We start from the raw sequence: 19,327 nt of genomic DNA, 5'->3' as shown, positions 1-19,327 counted from the left end.
GAGCATCTCCTCCCTGGTGGTCTAGTGGCTAGGATTCGGCGCTTTCACCGCCGCGGCCCGGGTTCGATTCCCGGTCAGGGAAGATCCCTCTAAGACGTAGACGTGTGTAATTTGTCCACGCAGCTCAGCTTTTTTTAATCGAAGGTCCTTAAAAAGGCACCCCGACCTATAGACGAAAGCAGAGGAAAGGGGCTGGGTCCCCTGTGTCCCAGGTTGCTTTGCTCCCATTGCCCTCAGCCACCTTCATGCGCACGCAGTCCCCCACCCAGTCAGGTGCTCTATGTGGGCGTAAAGTGCAGTACCAGCTCATCAGAAAGGTAAATTGCTGGAAAACCCGGCTGCGATGTATACATCTACTTTGGAGCACTCTTCTCCCTTGCACTCTTGAATCGGTCATTCGCAATGTATTCTTCCAGCAAGCTGAATAACGAGGTAGGTGTGAGAAGGTGTACCAGCTGTCTTTGAGCTATCAGCGGCCACTAGGTGTCCCTCTTGTGATTTCCCGGGGATCCCGATTGTACAGGAATTCGTCGGTTCAGTAGCACGGGGGAGGGGATGGCCTGTGCTTGGAAGTGACAAACAGTCTGGTGGAATCATGAGTGTTTTTTCAAGTTCTGATTCATATTCGCTGTAGAATAAAATATGCTTTCAGCCCCCATGAGCTTTGTCACTAGGAGAGCAGTGTAGGAACTTTTGCTGTATGGCTGTGGGTTCCCTGGTGGTCTAGTGGTTAGGATTCGGCGCTCTCACCGCCGCGGCCCGGGTTCGATTCCCGGTCAGGGAACAGTCCTTCTTCTGCCCTTGAATGCTTTTCCTTCCCGCAGGTCAGGGCTTCTCAAAATGAATTTGCTTTTCTGACAAACAGTTTGCCTAGCATCCCGCAATCTGGCTCCTAATTTGATTTTCGCAAGGTTCCCTTTGAGTTGCTTTCCTCGGCGGGAGGAAAATCTCTTGTGCAAGGCTCTTGAGGAAGTGAGATTCTGTATTCCGAGGTGCGCTTCTTTTCGTAGGCTTCTGACCACATGGTGTGCGGCAGGAAGTCATCTTTGACAGGGCCGCAGGCTTTGTCTCCAAATGGCATCCCGGACCCACTGCAACCCACCTTTTTGCTGAAACGGAAGTCTGGTTCAGGGTAAGAAAAAGCTGAGCTGCACGTACCGAAAGCAGCAGAGCCCAGCGGCGGAGAGGGTGTGGCCAGGGCTGTCTGATTTGCATAGTGACCAGTGGCATCTTGGGAATGTACAGGCTTTGGAGCCTAACGGGTGCTGCAGGGGTCTGCCTGGCCGGAGAAATGCCTGTCTGGCGCTCCCCTCAGGACACACGTGTCTTCCGTTCGAGCATGGAGGGTGAGGGACATGGGTCACCCTCATATACAGGGGTGTGGGCATGGGCAGGATGGGGCGTGGGGGACCCGTCAGGGCATTGCCCGTTTGGAAGCCCGTTCGGAAGGCAAGAGGAGGCGGAGGCGGAGGCGGAGGCGGGAATCTCTGCTCAATTTTTTCCCGAGGCCTGGGGACAAGCCTTTGCACATTTGATCCAGCCGGGCCTGCATCAGCAGATCCTGCTCCGATGGCAAGGGAGAGCCTGCAGGTGTAAATCAAAGAAAGGGGAGAAATCCGCAAGAGGCGGGTTAACAAATTCCAGTGGCAGGCCCATGTTCCCCAGGAAGCAAGTACTTCCTCCTGCTCCCTTCAGTGGGAAAAGACATAGGAGGTGTATTTCTCTAAGCAGGGGCTCTGCGTAGGTGGCACTGCATTGCTTTGGCAAACATCCATGCTAAGTGCAGAGTAGCAGCAGACCCCACAGCTGAGACGTGAATTGGGACTGTTAAGGAAGGGCACTGGGAGGGTGAGGAGGGCAGAGGAAAATGCTTTACAAAAGCATCTGCAAGTTCCTACACACCCGCTGAAAACCCATACCAGGGATGGGGCTCGAACCCATGCGGACAACTGTCCATTGGATCTTAAGTCCAACGCCTTAACCACTCGGCCACCCTGGTGAGACCCTAGGCCCTGCCTTACTCAGCTCCCTTTTCATGCTGGCTGCTCCAGCGCAGGCTGTCCAGCAAGAGGTGATTGCAGAGTAAAAAGGCTTTTGCAGGAGGATAAAGGTAATTGCTTATGACAAACACACTGTGTGACACCTAACTTTTCCCCACTCGTACTTTATGGGCAATCTATACAGTGGAGTTAGCTTAGTCACAATAAGGAAGTGAGCAAGGCAGGCTCACAAGAGCATCTCCTCCCTGGTGGTCTAGTGGCTAGGATTCGGCGCTTTCACCGCCGCGGCCCGGGTTCGATTCCCGGTCAGGGAAGATCCCTCTAAGACGTAGACGTGTGTAATTTGTCCACGCAGCTCAGCTTTTTTTAATCGAAGGTCCTTAAAAAGGCACCCCGACCTATAGACGAAAGCAGAGGAAAGGGGCTGGGTCCCCTGTGTCCCAGGTTGCTTTGCTCCCATTGCCCTCAGCCACCTTCATGCGCACGCAGTCCCCCACCCAGTCAGGTGCTCTATGTGGGCGTAAAGTGCAGTACCAGCTCATCAGAAAGGTAAATTGCTGGAAAACCCGGCTGCGATGTATACATCTACTTTGGAGCACTCTTCTCCCTTGCACTCTTGAATCGGTCATTCGCAATGTATTCTTCCAGCAAGCTGAATAACGAGGTAGGTGTGAGAAGGTGTACCAGCTGTCTTTGAGCTATCAGCGGCCACTAGGTGTCCCTCTTGTGATTTCCCGGGGATCCCGATTGTACAGGAATTCGTCGGTTCAGTAGCACGGGGGAGGGGATGGCCTGTGCTTGGAAGTGACAAACAGTCTGGTGGAATCATGAGTGTTTTTTCAAGTTCTGATTCATATTCGCTGTAGAATAAAATATGCTTTCAGCCCCCATGAGCTTTGTCACTAGGAGAGCAGTGTAGGAACTTTTGCTGTATGGCTGTGGGTTCCCTGGTGGTCTAGTGGTTAGGATTCGGCGCTCTCACCGCCGCGGCCCGGGTTCGATTCCCGGTCAGGGAACAGTCCTTCTTCTGCCCTTGAATGCTTTTCCTTCCCGCAGGTCAGGGCTTCTCAAAATGAATTTGCTTTTCTGACAAACAGTTTGCCTAGCATCCCGCAATCTGGCTCCTAATTTGATTTTCGCAAGGTTCCCTTTGAGTTGCTTTCCTCGGCGGGAGGAAAATCTCTTGTGCAAGGCTCTTGAGGAAGTGAGATTCTGTATTCCGAGGTGCGCTTCTTTTCGTAGGCTTCTGACCACATGGTGTGCGGCAGGAAGTCATCTTTGACAGGGCCGCAGGCTTTGTCTCCAAATGGCATCCCGGACCCACTGCAACCCACCTTTTTGCTGAAACGGAAGTCTGGTTCAGGGTAAGAAAAAGCTGAGCTGCACGTACCGAAAGCAGCAGAGCCCAGCGGCGGAGAGGGTGTGGCCAGGGCTGTCTGATTTGCATAGTGACCAGTGGCATCTTGGGAATGTACAGGCTTTGGAGCCTAACGGGTGCTGCAGGGGTCTGCCTGGCCGGAGAAATGCCTGTCTGGCGCTCCCCTCAGGACACACGTGTCTTCCGTTCGAGCATGGAGGGTGAGGGACATGGGTCACCCTCATATACAGGGGTGTGGGCATGGGCAGGATGGGGCGTGGGGGACCCGTCAGGGCATTGCCCGTTTGGAAGCCCGTTCGGAAGGCAAGAGGAGGCGGAGGCGGAGGCGGGAATCTCTGCTCAATTTTTTCCCGAGGCCTGGGGACAAGCCTTTGCACATTTGATCCAGCCGGGCCTGCATCAGCAGATCCTGCTCCGATGGCAAGGGAGAGCCTGCAGGTGTAAATCAAAGAAAGGGGAGAAATCCGCAAGAGGCGGGTTAACAAATTCCAGTGGCAGGCCCATGTTCCCCAGGAAGCAAGTACTTCCTCCTGCTCCCTTCAGTGGGAAAAGACATAGGAGGTGTATTTCTCTAAGCAGGGGCTCTGCGTAGGTGGCACTGCATTGCTTTGGGAAGCATCCATGCTAAGTGCAGAGTAGCAGCAGACCCCACAGCTGAGACGTGAATTGGGACTGTTAAGGAAGGGCACTGGGAGGGTGAGGAGGGCAGAGGAAAATGCTTTAAAAAAGCATCTGCAAGTTCCTACACACCCGCTGAAAACCCATACCAGGGATGGGGCTCGAACCCATGCGGACAACTGTCCATTGGATCTTAAGTCCAACGCCTTAACCACTCGGCCACCCTGGTGAGACCCTAGGTCCTGCCTTACTCAGCTCCCTTTTCATGCTGGCTGCTCCAGCGCAGGCTGTCCAGCAAGAGGTGATTGCAGAGTAAAAAGGCTTTTGCAGGAGGATAAAGGTAATTGCTTATGACAAACACACTGTGTGACACCTAACTTTTCCCCACTCGTACTTTATGGGCAATCTATACAGTGGAGTTAGCTTAGTCACAATAAGGAAGTGAGCAAGGCAGGCTCACAAGAGCATCTCCTCTCTGGTGGTCTAGTGGCTAGGATTCGGCGCTTTCACCGCCGCGGCCCGGGTTCGATTCCCGGTCAGGGAAGATCCCTCTAAGACGTAGACGTGCGTAATTTGTCCACGCAGCTCAGCTTTTTTTAATCGAAGGTCCTTAAAAAGGCACCCCGACCTATAGACGAAAGCAGAGGAAAGGGGCTGGGTCCCCTGTGTCCCAGGTTGCTTTGCTCCCATTGCCCTCAGCCACCTTCATGCGCACGCAGTCCCCCACCCAGTCAGGTGCTCTATGTGGGCGTAAAGTGCAGTACCAGCTCATCAGAAAGGTAAATTGCTGGAAAACCCGGCTGCGATGTATACATCTACTTTGGAGCACTCTTCTCCCTTGCACTCTTGAATCGGTCATTCGCAATGTATTCTTCCAGCAAGCTGAATAACGAGGTAGGTGTGAGAAGGTGTACCAGCTGTCTTTGAGCTATCAGCGGCCACTAGGTGTCCCTCTTGTGATTTCCCGGGGATCCCGATTGTACAGGAATTCGTCGGTTCAGTAGCACGGGGGAGGGGATGGCCTGTGCTTGGAAGTGACAAACAGTCTGGTGGAATCATGAGTGTTTTTTCAAGTTCTGATTCATATTCGCTGTAGAATAAAATATGCTTTCAGCCCCCATGAGCTTTGTCACTAGGAGAGCAGTGTAGGAACTTTTGCTGTTTGGCTGTGGGTTCCCTGGTGGTCTAGTGGTTAGGATTCGGCGCTCTCACCGCCGCGGCCCGGGTTCGATTCCCGGTCAGGGAACAGTCCTTCTTCTGCCCTTGAATGCTTTTCCTTCCCGCAGGTCAGGGCTTCTCAAAATGAATTTGCTTTTCTGACAAACAGTTTGCCTAGCATCCCGCAATCTGGCTCCTAATTTGATTTTCGCAAGGTTCCCTTTGAGTTGCTTTCCTCGGCGGGAGGAAAATCTCTTGTGCAAGGCTCTTGAGGAAGTGAGATTCTGTATTCCGAGGTGCGCTTCTTTTCGTAGGCTTCTGACCACATGGTGTGCGGCAGGAAGTCATCTTTGACAGGGACGCAGGCTTTGTCTCCAAATGGCATCCCGGACCCACTGCAACCCACCTTTTTGCTGAAACGGAAGTCTGGTTCAGGGTAAGAAAAAGCTGAGCTGCACGTACCGAAAGCAGCAGAGCCCAGCGGCGGAGAGGGTGTGGCCAGGGCTGTCTGATTTGCATAGTGACCAGTGGCATCTTGGGAATGTACAGGCTTTGGAGCCTAACGGGTGCTGCAGGGGTCTGCCTGGCCGGAGAAATGCCTGTCTGGCGCTCCCCTCAGGACACACGTGTCTTCCGTTCGAGCATGGAGGGTGAGGGACATGGGTCACCCTCATATACAGGGGTGTGGGCATAGGCAGGATGGGGCGTGGGGGACCCGTCAGGGCATTGCCCGTTTGGAAGCCCGTTCGGAAGGCAAGAGGAGGCGGAGGCGGAGGCGGGAATCTCTGCTCAATTTTTTCCCGAGGCCTGGGGACAAGCCTTTGCACATTTGATCCAGCCGGGCCTGCATCAGCAGATCCTGCTCCGATGGCAAGGGAGAGCCTGCAGGTGTAAATCAAAGAAAGGGGAGAAATCCGCAAGAGGCGGGTTAACAAATTCCAGTGGCAGGCCCATGTTCCCCAGGAAGCAAGTACTTCCTCCTGCTCCCTTCAGTGGGAAAAGACATAGGAGGTGTATTTCTCTAAGCAGGGGCTCTGCGTAGGTGGCACTGCATTGCTTTGGGAAGCATCCATGCTAAGTGCAGAGTAGCAGCAGACCCCACAGCTGAGACGTGAATTGGGACTGTTAAGGAAGGGCACTGGGAGGGTGAGGAGGGCAGAGGAAAATGCTTTAAAAAAGCATCTGCAAGTTCCTACACACCCGCTGAAAACCCATACCAGGGATGGGGCTCGAACCCATGCGGACAACTGTCCATTGGATCTTAAGTCCAACGCCTTAACCACTCGGCCACCCTGGTGAGACCCTAGGCCCTGCCTTACTCAGCTCCCTTTTCATGCTGGCTGCTCCAGCGCAGGCTGTCCAGCAAGAGGTGATTGCAGAGTAAAAAGGCTTTTGCAGGAGGATAAAGGTAATTGCTTATGACAAACACACTGTGTGACACCTAACTTTTCCCCACTCGTACTTTATGGGCAATCTATACAGTGGAGTTAGCTTAGTCACAATAAGGAAGTGAGCAAGGCAGGCTCACAAGAGCATCTCCTCCCTGGTGGTCTAGTGGCTAGGATTCGGCGCTTTCACCGCCGCGGCCCGGGTTCGATTCCCGGTCAGGTAAGATCCCTCTAAGACGTAGACGTGCGTAATTTGTCCACGCAGCTCAGCTTTTTTTAATCGAAGGTCCTTAAAAAGGCACCCCGACCTATAGACGAAAGCAGAGGAAAGGGGCTGGGTCCCCTGTGTCCCAGGTTGCTTTGCTCCCATTGCCCTCAGCCACCTTCATGCGCACGCAGTCCCCCACCCAGTCAGGTGCTCTATGTGGGCGTAAAGTGCAGTACCAGCTCATCAGAAAGGTAAATTGCTGGAAAACCCGGCTGCGATGTATACATCTACTTTGGAGCACTCTTCTCCCTTGCACTCTTGAATCGGTCATTCGCAATGTATTCTTCCAGCAAGCTGAATAACGAGGTAGGTGTGAGAAGGTGTACCAGCTGTCTTTGAGCTATCAGCGGCCACTAGGTGTCCCTCTTGTGATTTCCCGGGGATCCCGATTGTACAGGAATTCGTCGGTTCAGTAGCACGGGGGAGGGGATGGCCTGTGCTTGGAAGTGACAAACAGTCTGGTGGAATCATGAGTGTTTTTTCAAGTTCTGATTCATATTCGCTGTAGAATAAAATATGCTTTCAGCCCCCATGAGCTTTGTCACTAGGAGAGCAGTGTAGGAACTTTTGCTGTATGGCTCTGGGTTCCCTGGTGGTCTAGTGGTTAGGATTCTGCGCTCTCACCGCCGCGGCCCGGGTTCGATTCCCGGTCAGGGAACAGTCCTTCTTCTGCCCTTGAATGCTTTTCCTTCCCGCAGGTCAGGGCTTCTCAAAATGAATTTGCTTTTCTGACAAACAGTTTGCCTAGCATCCCGCAATCTGGCTCCTAATTTGATTTTCGCAAGGTTCCCTTTGAGTTGCTTTCCTCGGCGGGAGGAAAATCTCTTGTGCAAGGCTCTTGAGGAAGTGAGATTCTGTATTCCGAGGTGCGCTTCTTTTCGTAGGCTTCTGACCACATGGTGTGCGGCAGGAAGTCATCTTTGACAGGGCCGCAGGCTTTGTCTCCAAATGGCATCCCGGACCCACTGCAACCCACCTTTTTGCTGAAACGGAAGTCTGGTTCAGGGTAAGAAAAAGCTGAGCTGCACGTACCGAAAGCAGCAGATCCCAGCGGCGGAGAGGGTGTGGCCAGGGCTGTCTGATTTGCATAGTGACCAGTGGCATCTTGGGAATGTACAGGCTTTGGAGCCTAACGGGTGCTGCAGGGGTCTGCCTGGCCGGAGAAATGCCTGTCTGGCGCTCCCCTCAGGACACACGTGTCTTCCGTTCGAGCATGGAGGGTGAGGGACATGGGTCACCCTCATATACAGGGGTGTGGGCATGGGCAGGATGGGGCGTGGGGGACCCGTCAGGGCATTGCCCGTTTGGAAGCCCGTTCGGAAGGCAAGAGGAGGCGGAGGCGGAGGCGGGAATCTCTGCTCAATTTTTTCCCGAGGCCTGGGGACAAGCCTTTGCACATTTGATCCAGCCGGGCCTGCATCAGCAGATCCTGCTCCGATGGCAAGGGAGAGCCTGCAGGTGTAAATCAAAGAAAGGGGAGAAATCCGCAAGAGGCGGGTTAACAAATTCCAGTGGCAGGCCCATGTTCCCCAGGAAGCAAGTACTTCCTCCTGCTCCCTTCAGTGGGAAAAGACATAGGAGGTGTATTTCTCTAAGCAGGGGCTCTGCGTAGGTGGCACTGCATTGCTTTGGCAAACATCCATGCTAAGTGCAGAGTAGCAGCAGACCCCACAGCTGAGACGTGAATTGGGACTGTTAAGGAAGGGCACTGGGAGGGTGAGGAGGGCAGAGGAAAATGCTTTACAAAAGCATCTGCAAGTTCCTACACACCCGCTGAAAACCCATACCAGGGATGGGGCTCGAACCCATGCGGACAACTGTCCATTGGATCTTAAGTCCAACGCCTTAACCACTCGGCCACCCTGGTGAGACCCTAGGCCCTGCCTTACTCAGCTCCCTTTTCATGCTGGCTGCTCCAGCGCAGGCTGTCCAGCAAGAGGTGATTGCAGAGTAAAAAGGCTTTTGCAGGAGGATAAAGGTAATTGCTTATGACAAACACACTGTGTGACACCTAACTTTTCCCCACTCGTACTTTATGGGCAATCTATACAGTGGAGTTAGCTTAGTCACAATAAGGAAGTGAGCAAGGCAGGCTCACAAGAGCATCTCCTCCCTGGTGGTCTAGTGGCTAGGATTCGGCGCTTTCACCGCCGCGGCCCGGGTTCGATTCCCGGTCAGGGAAGATCCCTCTAAGACGTAGACGTGTGTAATTTGTCCACGCAGCTCAGCTTTTTTTAATCGAAGGTCCTTAAAAAGGCACCCCGACCTATAGACGAAAGCAGAGGAAAGGGGCTGGGTCCCCTGTGTCCCAGGTTGCTTTGCTCCCATTGCCCTCAGCCACCTTCATGCGCACGCAGTCCCCCACCCAGTCAGGTGCTCTATGTGGGCGTAAAGTGCAGTACCAGCTCATCAGAAAGGTAAATTGCTGGAAAACCCGGCTGCGATGTATACATCTACTTTGGAGCACTCTTCTCCCTTGCACTCTTGAATCGGTCATTCGCAATGTATTCTTCCAGCAAGCTGAATAACGAGGTAGGTGTGAGAAGGTGTACCAGCTGTCTTTGAGCTATCAGCGGCCACTAGGTGTCCCTCTTGTGATTTCCCGGGGATCCCGATTGTACAGGAATTCGTCGGTTCAGTAGCACGGGGGAGGGGATGGCCTGTGCTTGGAAGTGACAAACAGTCTGGTGGAATCATGAGTGTTTTTTCAAGTTCTGATTCATATTCGCTGTAGAATAAAATATGCTTTCAGCCCCCATGAGCTTTGTCACTAGGAGAGCAGTGTAGGAACTTTTGCTGTATGGCTGTGGGTTCCCTGGTGGTCTAGTGGTTAGGATTCGGCGCTCTCACCGCCGCGGCCCGGGTTCGATTCCCGGTCAGGGAACAGTCCTTCTTCTGCCCTTGAATGCTTTTCCTTCCCGCAGGTCAGGGCTTCTCAAAATGAATTTGCTTTTCTGACAAACAGTTTGCCTAGCATCCCGCAATCTGGCTCCTAATTTGATTTTCGCAAGGTTCCCTTTGAGTTGCTTTCCTCGGCGGGAGGAAAATCTCTTGTGCAAGGCTCTTGAGGAAGTGAGATTCTGTATTCCGAGGTGCGCTTCTTTTCGTAGGCTTCTGACCACATGGTGTGCGGCAGGAAGTCATCTTTGACAGGGCCGCAGGCTTTGTCTCCAAATGGCATCCCGGACCCACTGCAACCCACCTTTTTGCTGAAACGGAAGTCTGGTTCAGGGTAAGAAAAAGCTGAGCTGCACGTACCGAAAGCAGCAGATCCCAGCGGCGGAGAGGGTGTGGCCAGGGCTGTCTGATTTGCATAGTGACCAGTGGCATCTTGGGAATGTACAGGCTTTGGAGCCTAACGGGTGCTGCAGGGGTCTGCCTGGCCGGAGAAATGCCTGTCTGGCGCTCCCCTCAGGACACACGTGTCTTCCGTTCGAGCATGGAGGGTGAGGGACATGGGTCACCCTCATATACAGGGGTGTGGGCATGGGCAGGATGGGGCGTGGGGGACCCGTCAGGGCATTGCCCGTTTGGAAGCCCGTTCGGAAGGCAAGAGGAGGCGGAGGCGGAGGCGGGAATCTCTGCTCAATTTTTTCCCGAGGCCTGGGGACAAGCCTTTGCACATTTGATCCAGCCGGGCCTGCATCAGCAGATCCTGCTCCGATGGCAAGGGAGAGCCTGCAGGTGTAAATCAAAGAAAGGGGAGAAATCCGCAAGAGGCGGGTTAACAAATTCCAGTGGCAGGCCCATGTTCCCCAGGAAGCAAGTACTTCCTCCTGCTCCCTTCAGTGGGAAAAGACATAGGAGGTGTATTTCTCTAAGCAGGGGCTCTGCGTAGGTGGCACTGCATTGCTTTGGCAAACATCCATGCTAAGTGCAGAGTAGCAGCAGACCCCACAGCTGAGACGTGAATTGGGACTGTTAAGGAAGGGCACTGGGAGGGTGAGGAGGGCAGAGGAAAATGCTTTACAAAAGCATCTGCAAGTTCCTACACACCCGCTGAAAACCCATACCAGGGATGGGGCTCGAACCCATGCGGACAACTGTCCATTGGATCTTAAGTCCAACGCCTTAACCACTCGGCCACCCTGGTGAGACCCTAGGCCCTGCCTTACTCAGCTCCCTTTTCATGCTGGCTGCTCCAGCGCAGGCTGTCCAGCAAGAGGTGATTGCAGAGTAAAAAGGCTTTTGCAGGAGGATAAAGGTAATTGCTTATGACAAACACACTGTGTGACACCTAACTTTTCCCCACTCGTACTTTATGGGCAATCTATACAGTGGAGTTAGCTTAGTCACAATAAGGAAGTGAGCAAGGCAGGCTCACAAGAGCATCTCCTCCCTGGTGGTCTAGTGGCTAGGATTCGGCGCTTTCACCGCCGCGGCCCGGGTTCGATTCCCGGTCAGGGAAGATCCCTCTAAGACGTAGACGTGTGTAATTTGTCCACGCAGCTCAGCTTTTTTTAATCGAAGGTCCTTAAAAAGGCACCCCGACCTATAGACGAAAGCAGAGGAAAGGGGCTGGGTCCCCTGTGTCCCAGGTTGCTTTGCTCCCATTGCCCTCAGCCACCTTCATGCGCACGCAGTCCCCCACCCAGTCAGGTGCTCTATGTGGGCGTAAAGTGCAGTACCAGCTCATCAGAAAGGTAAATTGCTGGAAAACCCGGCTGCGATGTATACATCTACTTTGGAGCACTCTTCTCCCTTGCACTCTTGAATCGGTCATTCGCAATGTATTCTTCCAGCAAGCTGAATAACGAGGTAGGTGTGAGAAGGTGTACCAGCTGTCTTTGAGCTATCAGCGGCCACTAGGTGTCCCTCTTGTGATTTCCCGGGGATCCCGATTGTACAGGAATTCGTCGGTTCAGTAGCACGGGGGAGGGGATGGCCTGTGCTTGGAAGTGACAAACAGTCTGGTGGAATCATGAGTGTTTTTTCAAGTTCTGATTCATATTCGCTGTAGAATAAAATATGCTTTCAGCCCCCATGAGCTTTGTCACTAGGAGAGCAGTGTAGGAACTTTTGCTGTATGGCTGTGGGTTCCCTGGTGGTCTAGTGGTTAGGATTCGGCGCTCTCACCGCCGCGGCCCGGGTTCGATTCCCGGTCAGGGAACAGTCCTTCTTCTGCCCTTGAATGCTTTTCCTTCCCGCAGGTCAGGGCTTCTCAAAATGAATTTGCTTTTCTGACAAACAGTTTGCCTAGCATCCCGCAATCTGGCTCCTAATTTGATTTTCGCAAGGTTCCCTTTGAGTTGCTTTCCTCGGCGGGAGGAAAATCTCTTGTGCAAGGCTCTTGAGGAAGTGAGATTCTGTATTCCGAGGTGCGCTTCTTTTCGTAGGCTTCTGACCACATGGTGTGCGGCAGGAAGTCATCTTTGACAGGGCCGCAGGCTTTGTCTCCAAATGGCATCCCGGACCCACTGCAACCCACCTTTTTGCTGAAACGGAAGTCTGGTTCAGGGTAAGAAAAAGCTGAGCTGCACGTACCGAAAGCAGCAGAGCCCAGCGGCGGAGAGGGTGTGGCCAGGGCTGTCTGATTTGCATAGTGACCAGTGGCATCTTGGGAATGTACAGGCTTTGGAGCCTAACGGGTGCTGCAGGGGTCTGCCTGGCCGGAGAAATGCCTGTCTGGCGCTCCCCTCAGGACACACGTGTCTTCCGTTCGAGCATGGAGGGTGAGGGACATGGGTCACCCTCATATACAGGGGTGTGGGCATGGGCAGGATGGGGCGTGGGGGACCCGTCAGGGCATTGCCCGTTTGGAAGCCCGTTCGGAAGGCAAGAGGAGGCGGAGGCGGAGGCGGGAATCTCTGCTCAATTTTTTCCCGAGGCCTGGGGACAAGCCTTTGCACATTTGATCCAGCCGGGCCTGCATCAGCAGATCCTGCTCCGATGGCAAGGGAGAGCCTGCAGGTGTAAATCAAAGAAAGGGGAGAAATCCGCAAGAGGCGGGTTAACAAATTCCAGTGGCAGGCCCATGTTCCCCAGGAAGCAAGTACTTCCTCCTGCTACCTTCAGTGGGAAAAGACATAGGAGGTGTATTTCTCTAAGCAGGGGCTCTGCGTAGGTGGCACTGCATTGCTTTGGCAAACATCCATGCTAAGTGCAGAGTAGCAGCAGACCCCACAGCTGAGACGTGAATTGGGACTGTTAAGGAAGGGCACTGGGAGGGTGAGGAGGGCAGAGGAAAATGCTTTACAAAAGCATCTGCAAGTTCCTACACACCCACTGAAAACCCATACCAGGGATGGGGCTCGAACCCATGCGGACAACTGTCCATTGGATCTTAAGTCCAACGCCTTAACCACTCGGCCACCCTGGTGAGACCCTAGGTCCTGCCTTACTCAGCTCCCTTTTCATGCTGGCTGCTCCAGCGCAGGCTGTCCAGCAAGAGGTGATTGCAGAGTAAAAAGGCTTTTGCAGGAGGATAAAGGTAATTGCTTATGACAAACACACTGTGTGACACCTAACTTTTCCCCACTCGTACTTTATGGGCAATCTATACAGTGGAGTTAGCTTAGTCACAATAAGGAAGTGAGCAAGGCAGGCTCACAAGAGCATCTCCTCCCTGGTGGTCTAGTGGCTAGGATTCGGCGCTTTCACCGCCGCGGCCCGGGTTCGATTCCCGGTCAGGGAAGATCCCTCTAAGACGTAGACGTGCGTAATTTGTCCACGCAGCTCAGCTTTTTTTAATCGAAGGTCCTTAAAAAGGCACCCCGACCTATAGACGAAAGCAGAGGAAAGGGGCTGGGTCCCCTGTGTCCCAGGTTGCTTTGCTCCCATTGCCCTCAGCCACCTTCATGCGCACGCAGTCCCCCACCCAGTCAGGTGCTCTATGTGGGCGTAAAGTGCAGTACCAGCTCATCAGAAAGGTAAATTGCTGGAAAACCCGGCTGCGATGTATACATCTACTTTGGAGCACTCTTCTCCCTTGCACTCTTGAATCGGTCATTCGCAATGTATTCTTCCAGCAAGCTGAATAACGAGGTAGGTGTGAGAAGGTGTACCAGCTGTCTTTGAGCTATCAGCGGCCACTAGGTGTCCCTCTTGTGATTTCCCGGGGATCCCGATTGTACAGGAATTCGTCGGTTCAGTAGCACGGGGGAGGGGATGGCCTGTGCTTGGAAGTGACAAACAGTCTGGTGGAATCATGAGTGTTTTTTCAAGTTCTGATTCATATTCGCTGTAGAATAAAATATGCTTTCAGCCCCCATGAGCTTTGTCACTAGGAGAGCAGTGTAGGAACTTTTGCTGTTTGGCTGTGGGTTCCCTGGTGGTCTAGTGGTTAGGATTCGGCGCTCTCACCGCCGCGGCCCGGGTTCGATTCCCGGTCAGGGAACAGTCCTTCTTCTGCCCTTGAATGCTTTTCCTTCCCGCAGGTCAGGGCTTCTCAAAATGAATTTGCTTTTCTGACAAACAGTTTGCCTAGCATCCCGCAATCTGTCTCCTAATTTGATTTTCGCAAGGTTCCCTTTGAGTTGCTTTCCTCGGCGGGAGGAAAATCTCTTGTGCAAGGCTCTTGAGGAAGTGAGATTCTGTATTCCGAGGTGCGCTTCTTTTCGTAGGCTTCTGACCACATGGTGTGCGGCAGGAAGTCATCTTTGACAGGGACGCAGGCTTTGTCTCCAAATGGCATCCCGGACCCACTGCAACCCACCTTTTTGCTGAAACGGAAGTCTGGTTCAGGGTAAGAAAAAGCTGAGCTGCACGTACCGAAAGCAGCAGAGCCCAGCGGCGGAGAGGGTGTGGCCAGGGCTGTCTGATTTGCATAGTGACCAGTGGCATCTTGGGAATGTACAGGCTTTGGAGCCTAACGGGTGCTGCAGGGGTCTGCCTGGCCGGAGAAATGCCTGTCTGGCGCTCCCCTCAGGACACACGTGTCTTCCGTTCGAGCATGGAGGGTGAGGGACATGGGTCACCCTCATATACAGGGGTGTGGGCATAGGCAGGATGGGGCGTGGGGGACCCGTCAGGGCATTGCCCGTTTGGAAGCCCGTTCGGAAGGCAAGAGGAGGCGGAGGCGGAGGCGGGAATCTCTGCTCAATTTTTTCCCGAGGCCTGGGGACAAGCCTTTGCACATTTGATCCAGCCGGGCCTGCATCAGCAGATCCTGCTCCGATGGCAAGGGAGAGCCTGCAGGTGTAAATCAAAGAAAGGGGAGAAATCCGCAAGAGGCGGGTTAACAAATTCCAGTGGCAGGCCCATGTTCCCCAGGAAGCAAGTACTTCCTCCTGCTCCCTTCAGTGGGAAAAGACATAGGAGGTGTATTTCTCTAAGCAGGGGCTCTGCGTAGGTGGCACTGCATTGCTTTGGCAAACATCCATGCTAAGTGCAGAGTAGCAGCAGACCCCACAGCTGAGACGTGAATTGGGACTGTTAAGGAAGGGCACTGGGAGGGTGAGGAGGGCAGAGGAAAATGCTTTACAAAAGCATCTGCAAGTTCCTACACACCCGCTGAAAACCCATACCAGGGATGGGGCTCGAACCCATGCGGACAACTGTCCATTGGATCTTAAGTCCAACGCCTTAACCACTCGGCCACCCTGGTGAGACCCTAGGCCCTGCCTTACTCAGCTCCCTTTTCATGCTGGCTGCTCCAGCGCAGGCTGTCCAGCAAGAGGTGATTGCAGAGTAAAAAGGCTTTTGCAGGAGGATAAAGGTAATTGCTTATGACAAACACACTGTGTGACACCTAACTTTTCCCCACTCGTACTTTATGGGCAATCTATACAGTGGAGTTAGCTTAGTCACAATAAGGAAGTGAGCAAGGCAGGCTCACAAGAGCATCTCCTCCCTGGTGGTCTAGTGGCTAGGATTCGGCGCTTTCACCGCCGCGGCCCGGGTTCGATTCCCGGTCAGGGAAGATCCCTCTAAGACGTAGACGTGTGTAATTTGTCCACGCAGCTCAGCTTTTTTTAATCGAAGGTCCTTAAAAAGGCACCCCGACCTATAGACGAAAGCAGAGGAAAGGGGCTGGGTCCCCTGTGTCCCAGGTTGCTTTGCTCCCATTGCCCTCAGCCACCTTCATGCGCACGCAGTCCCCCACCCAGTCAGGTGCTCTATGTGGGCGTAAAGTGCAGTACCAGCTCATCAGAAAGGTAAATTGCTGGAAAACCCGGCTGCGATGTATACATCTACTTTGGAGCACTCTTCTCCCTTGCACTCTTGAATCGGTCATTCGCAATGTATTCTTCCAGCAAGCTGAATAACGAGGTAGGTGTGAGAAGGTGTACCAGCTGTCTTTGAGCTATCAGCGGCCACTAGGTGTCCCTCTTGTGATTTCCCGGGGATCCCGATTGTACAGGAATTCGTCGGTTCAGTAGCACGGGGGAGGGGATGGCCTGTGCTTGGAAGTGACAAACAGTCTGGTGGAATCATGAGTGTTTTTTCAAGTTCTGATTCATATTCGCTGTAGAATAAAATATGCTTTCAGCCCCCATGAGCTTTGTCACTAGGAGAGCAGTGTAGGAACTTTTGCTGTATGGCTGTGGGTTCCCTGGTGGTCTAGTGGTTAGGATTCGGCGCTCTCACCGCCGCGGCCCGGGTTCGATTCCCGGTCAGGGAACAGTCCTTCTTCTGCCCTTGAATGCTTTTCCTTCCCGCAGGTCAGGGCTTCTCAAAATGAATTTGCTTTTCTGACAAACAGTTTGCCTAGCATCCCGCAATCTGGCTCCTAATTTGATTTTCGCAAGGTTCCCTTTGAGTTGCTTTCCTCGGCGGGAGGAAAATCTCTTGTGCAAGGCTCTTGAGGAAGTGAGATTCTGTATTCCGAGGTGCGCTTCTTTTCGTAGGCTTCTGACCACATGGTGTGCGGCAGGAAGTCATCTTTGACAGGGCCGCAGGCTTTGTCTCCAAATGGCATCCCGGACCCACTGCAACCCACCTTTTTGCTGAAACGGAAGTCTGGTTCAGGGTAAGAAAAAGCTGAGCTGCACGTACCGAAAGCAGCAGAGCCCAGCGGCGGAGAGGGTGTGGCCAGGGCTGTCTGATTTGCATAGTGACCAGTGGCATCTTGGGAATGTACAGGCTTTGGAGCCTAACGGGTGCTGCAGGGGTCTGCCTGGCCGGAGAAATGCCTGTCTGGCGCTCCCCTCAGGACACACGTGTCTTCCGTTCGAGCATGGAGGGTGAGGGACATGGGTCACCCTCATATACAGGGGTGTGGGCATGGGCAGGATGGGGCGTGGGGGACCCGTCAGGGCATTGCCCGTTTGGAAGCCCGTTCGGAAGGCAAGAGGAGGCGGAGGCGGAGGCGGGAATCTCTGCTCAATTTTTTCCCGAAGCCTGGGGACAAGCCTTTGCACATTTGATCCAGCCGGGCCTGCATCAGCAGATCCTGCTCCGATGGCAAGGGAGAGCCTGCAGGTGTAAATCAAAGAAAGGGGAGAAATCCGCAAGAGGCGGGTTAACAAATTCCAGTGGCAGGCCCATGTTCCCCAGGAAGCAAGTACTTCCTCCTGCTACCTTCAGTGGGAAAAGACATAGGAGGTGTATTTCTCTAAGCAGGGGCTCTGCGTAGGTGGCACTGCATTGCTTTGGCAAACATCCATGCTAAGTGCAGAGTAGCAGCAGACCCCACAGCTGAGACGTGAATTGGGACTGTTAAGGAAGGGCACTGGGAGGGTGAGGAGGGCAGAGGAAAATGCTTTACAAAAGCATCTGCAAGTTCCTACACACCCACTGAAAACCCATACCAGGGATGGGGCTCGAACCCATGCGGACAACTGTCCATTGGATCTTAAGTCCAACGCCTTAACCACTCGGCCACCCTGGTGAGACCCTAGGTCCTGCCTTACTCAGCTCCCTTTTCATGCTGGCTGCTCCAGCGCAGGCTGTCCAGCAAGAGGTGATTGCAGAGTAAAAAGGCTTTTGCAGGAGGATAAAGGTAATTGCTTATGACAAACACACTGTGTGACACCTAACTTTTCCCCACTCGTACTTTATGGGCAATCTATACAGTGGAGTTAGCTTAGTCACAATAAGGAAGTGAGCAAGGCAGGCTCACAAGAGCATCTCCTCCCTGGTGGTCTAGTGGCTAGGATTCGGCGCTTTCACCGCCGCGGCCCGGGTTCGATTCCCGGTCAGGGAAGATCCCTCTAAGACGTAGACGTGCGTAATTTGTCCACGCAGCTCAGCTTTTTTTAATCGAAGGTCCTTAAAAAGGCACCCCGACCTATAGACGAAAGCAGAGGAAAGGGGCTGGGTCCCCTGTGTCCCAGGTTGCTTTGCTCCCATTGCCCTCAGCCACCTTCATGCGCACGCAGTCCCCCACCCAGTCAGGTGCTCTATGTGGGCGTAAAGTGCAGTACCAGCTCATCAGAAAGGTAAATTGCTGGAAAACCCGGCTGCGATGTATACATCTACTTTGGAGCACTCTTCTCCCTTGCACTCTTGAATCGGTCATTCGCAATGTATTCTTCCAGCAAGCTGAATAACGAGGTAGGTGTGAGAAGGTGTACCAGCTGTCTTTGAGCTATCAGCGGCCACTAGGTGTCCCTCTTGTGATTTCCCGGGGATCCCGATTGTACAGGAATTCGTCGGTTCAGTAGCACGGGGGAGGGGATGGCCTGTGCTTGGAAGTGACAAACAGTCTGGTGGAATCATGAGTGTTTTTTCAAGTTCTGATTCATATTCGCTGTAGAATAAAATATGCTTTCAGCCCCCATGAGCTTTGTCACTAGGAGAGCAGTGTAGGAACTTTTGCTGTTTGGCTGTGGGTTCCCTGGTGGTCTAGTGGTTAGGATTCGGCGCTCTCACCGCCGCGGCCCGGGTTCGATTCCCGGTCAGGGAACAGTCCTTCTTCTGCCCTTGAATGCTTTTCCTTCCCGCAGGTCAGGGCTTCTCAAAATGAATTTGCTTTTCTGACAAACAGTTTGCCTAGCATCCCGCAATCTGGCTCCTAATTTGATTTTCGCAAGGTTCCCTTTGAGTTGCTTTCCTCGGCGGGAGGAAAATCTCTTGTGCAAGGCTCTTGAGGAAGTGAGATTCTGTATTCCGAGGTGCGCTTCTTTTCGTAGGCTTCTGACCACATGGTGTGCGGCAGGAAGTCATCTTTGACAGGGACGCAGGCTTTGTCTCCAAATGGCATCCCGGACCCACTGCAACCCACCTTTTTGCTGAAACGGAAGTCTGGTTCAGGGTAAGAAAAAGCTGAGCTGCACGTACCGAAAGCAGCAGAGCCCAGCGGCGGAGAGGGTGTGGCCAGGGCTGTCTGATTTGCATAGTGACCAGTGGCATCTTGGGAATGTACAGGCTTTGGAGCCTAACGGGTGCTGCAGGGGTCTGCCTGGCCGGAGAAATGCCTGTCTGGCGCTCCCCTCAGGACACACGTGTCTTCCGTTCGAGCATGGAGGGTGAGGGACATGGGTCACCCTCATATACAGGGGTGTGGGCATGGGCAGGATGGGGCGTGGGGGACCCGTCAGGGCATTGCCCGTTTGGAAGCCCGTTCGGAAGGCAAGAGGAGGCGGAGGCGGAGGCGGGAATCTCTGCTCAATTTTTTCCCGAGGCCTGGGGACAA

At 53.5% G+C, this 19,327-nt stretch overlaps 23 non-coding genes across 23 annotated transcripts; 15 read left to right on the top strand and 8 right to left on the bottom strand.

Moving 5' to 3' along the window:
- The first annotated feature begins 10 nt into the window (after positions 1-10).
- On the top strand, positions 11-82 carry TRNAE-UUC (transfer RNA glutamic acid (anticodon UUC)). The gene has a single exon. It is a non-coding gene; the product is annotated as a tRNA-Glu (tRNA).
- A 630-nt stretch (positions 83-712) lies between these two features.
- TRNAE-CUC (transfer RNA glutamic acid (anticodon CUC)) lies at positions 713-784 on the top strand. The gene has a single exon. It is a non-coding gene; the product is annotated as a tRNA-Glu (tRNA).
- A 1,132-nt stretch (positions 785-1,916) lies between these two features.
- On the bottom strand, positions 1,917-1,999 carry TRNAL-UAA (transfer RNA leucine (anticodon UAA)). The gene has a single exon. It is a non-coding gene; the product is annotated as a tRNA-Leu (tRNA).
- Positions 2,000-2,242: 243 nt separating this feature from the next.
- On the top strand, positions 2,243-2,314 carry TRNAE-UUC (transfer RNA glutamic acid (anticodon UUC)). Its single transcript has one exon. It is a non-coding gene; the product is annotated as a tRNA-Glu (tRNA).
- A 630-nt stretch (positions 2,315-2,944) lies between these two features.
- On the top strand, positions 2,945-3,016 carry TRNAE-CUC (transfer RNA glutamic acid (anticodon CUC)). Its single transcript has one exon. It is a non-coding gene; the product is annotated as a tRNA-Glu (tRNA).
- Positions 3,017-4,142: 1,126 nt separating this feature from the next.
- TRNAL-UAA (transfer RNA leucine (anticodon UAA)) lies at positions 4,143-4,225 on the bottom strand. The gene has a single exon. It is a non-coding gene; the product is annotated as a tRNA-Leu (tRNA).
- Positions 4,226-5,170: 945 nt separating this feature from the next.
- Positions 5,171-5,242, top strand: TRNAE-CUC (transfer RNA glutamic acid (anticodon CUC)). Its single transcript has one exon. It is a non-coding gene; the product is annotated as a tRNA-Glu (tRNA).
- A 1,126-nt stretch (positions 5,243-6,368) lies between these two features.
- On the bottom strand, positions 6,369-6,451 carry TRNAL-UAA (transfer RNA leucine (anticodon UAA)). The gene has a single exon. It is a non-coding gene; the product is annotated as a tRNA-Leu (tRNA).
- A 2,143-nt stretch (positions 6,452-8,594) lies between these two features.
- Positions 8,595-8,677, bottom strand: TRNAL-UAA (transfer RNA leucine (anticodon UAA)). Its single transcript has one exon. It is a non-coding gene; the product is annotated as a tRNA-Leu (tRNA).
- A 243-nt stretch (positions 8,678-8,920) lies between these two features.
- Positions 8,921-8,992, top strand: TRNAE-UUC (transfer RNA glutamic acid (anticodon UUC)). Its single transcript has one exon. It is a non-coding gene; the product is annotated as a tRNA-Glu (tRNA).
- Positions 8,993-9,622: 630 nt separating this feature from the next.
- TRNAE-CUC (transfer RNA glutamic acid (anticodon CUC)) lies at positions 9,623-9,694 on the top strand. Its single transcript has one exon. It is a non-coding gene; the product is annotated as a tRNA-Glu (tRNA).
- A 1,126-nt stretch (positions 9,695-10,820) lies between these two features.
- Positions 10,821-10,903, bottom strand: TRNAL-UAA (transfer RNA leucine (anticodon UAA)). The gene has a single exon. It is a non-coding gene; the product is annotated as a tRNA-Leu (tRNA).
- Positions 10,904-11,146: 243 nt separating this feature from the next.
- TRNAE-UUC (transfer RNA glutamic acid (anticodon UUC)) lies at positions 11,147-11,218 on the top strand. Its single transcript has one exon. It is a non-coding gene; the product is annotated as a tRNA-Glu (tRNA).
- A 630-nt stretch (positions 11,219-11,848) lies between these two features.
- On the top strand, positions 11,849-11,920 carry TRNAE-CUC (transfer RNA glutamic acid (anticodon CUC)). The gene has a single exon. It is a non-coding gene; the product is annotated as a tRNA-Glu (tRNA).
- A 1,126-nt stretch (positions 11,921-13,046) lies between these two features.
- TRNAL-UAA (transfer RNA leucine (anticodon UAA)) lies at positions 13,047-13,129 on the bottom strand. Its single transcript has one exon. It is a non-coding gene; the product is annotated as a tRNA-Leu (tRNA).
- Positions 13,130-13,372: 243 nt separating this feature from the next.
- Positions 13,373-13,444, top strand: TRNAE-UUC (transfer RNA glutamic acid (anticodon UUC)). Its single transcript has one exon. It is a non-coding gene; the product is annotated as a tRNA-Glu (tRNA).
- A 630-nt stretch (positions 13,445-14,074) lies between these two features.
- TRNAE-CUC (transfer RNA glutamic acid (anticodon CUC)) lies at positions 14,075-14,146 on the top strand. The gene has a single exon. It is a non-coding gene; the product is annotated as a tRNA-Glu (tRNA).
- A 1,126-nt stretch (positions 14,147-15,272) lies between these two features.
- TRNAL-UAA (transfer RNA leucine (anticodon UAA)) lies at positions 15,273-15,355 on the bottom strand. The gene has a single exon. It is a non-coding gene; the product is annotated as a tRNA-Leu (tRNA).
- Positions 15,356-15,598: 243 nt separating this feature from the next.
- TRNAE-UUC (transfer RNA glutamic acid (anticodon UUC)) lies at positions 15,599-15,670 on the top strand. The gene has a single exon. It is a non-coding gene; the product is annotated as a tRNA-Glu (tRNA).
- A 630-nt stretch (positions 15,671-16,300) lies between these two features.
- Positions 16,301-16,372, top strand: TRNAE-CUC (transfer RNA glutamic acid (anticodon CUC)). Its single transcript has one exon. It is a non-coding gene; the product is annotated as a tRNA-Glu (tRNA).
- Positions 16,373-17,498: 1,126 nt separating this feature from the next.
- On the bottom strand, positions 17,499-17,581 carry TRNAL-UAA (transfer RNA leucine (anticodon UAA)). Its single transcript has one exon. It is a non-coding gene; the product is annotated as a tRNA-Leu (tRNA).
- Positions 17,582-17,824: 243 nt separating this feature from the next.
- TRNAE-UUC (transfer RNA glutamic acid (anticodon UUC)) lies at positions 17,825-17,896 on the top strand. The gene has a single exon. It is a non-coding gene; the product is annotated as a tRNA-Glu (tRNA).
- A 630-nt stretch (positions 17,897-18,526) lies between these two features.
- On the top strand, positions 18,527-18,598 carry TRNAE-CUC (transfer RNA glutamic acid (anticodon CUC)). Its single transcript has one exon. It is a non-coding gene; the product is annotated as a tRNA-Glu (tRNA).
- The last annotated feature ends 729 nt before the right edge of the window (positions 18,599-19,327 follow it).

Source organism: Triturus cristatus, chromosome 5_2 (assembly GCF_964204655.1).
Source record: "Triturus cristatus chromosome 5_2, aTriCri1.1, whole genome shotgun sequence".
NCBI lineage: Eukaryota > Metazoa > Chordata > Amphibia > Caudata > Salamandridae > Triturus > Triturus cristatus.
The sequence above is the reverse complement of the archived record's forward strand: the minus strand, read 5'-3'. Positions and strand labels throughout refer to the sequence as shown.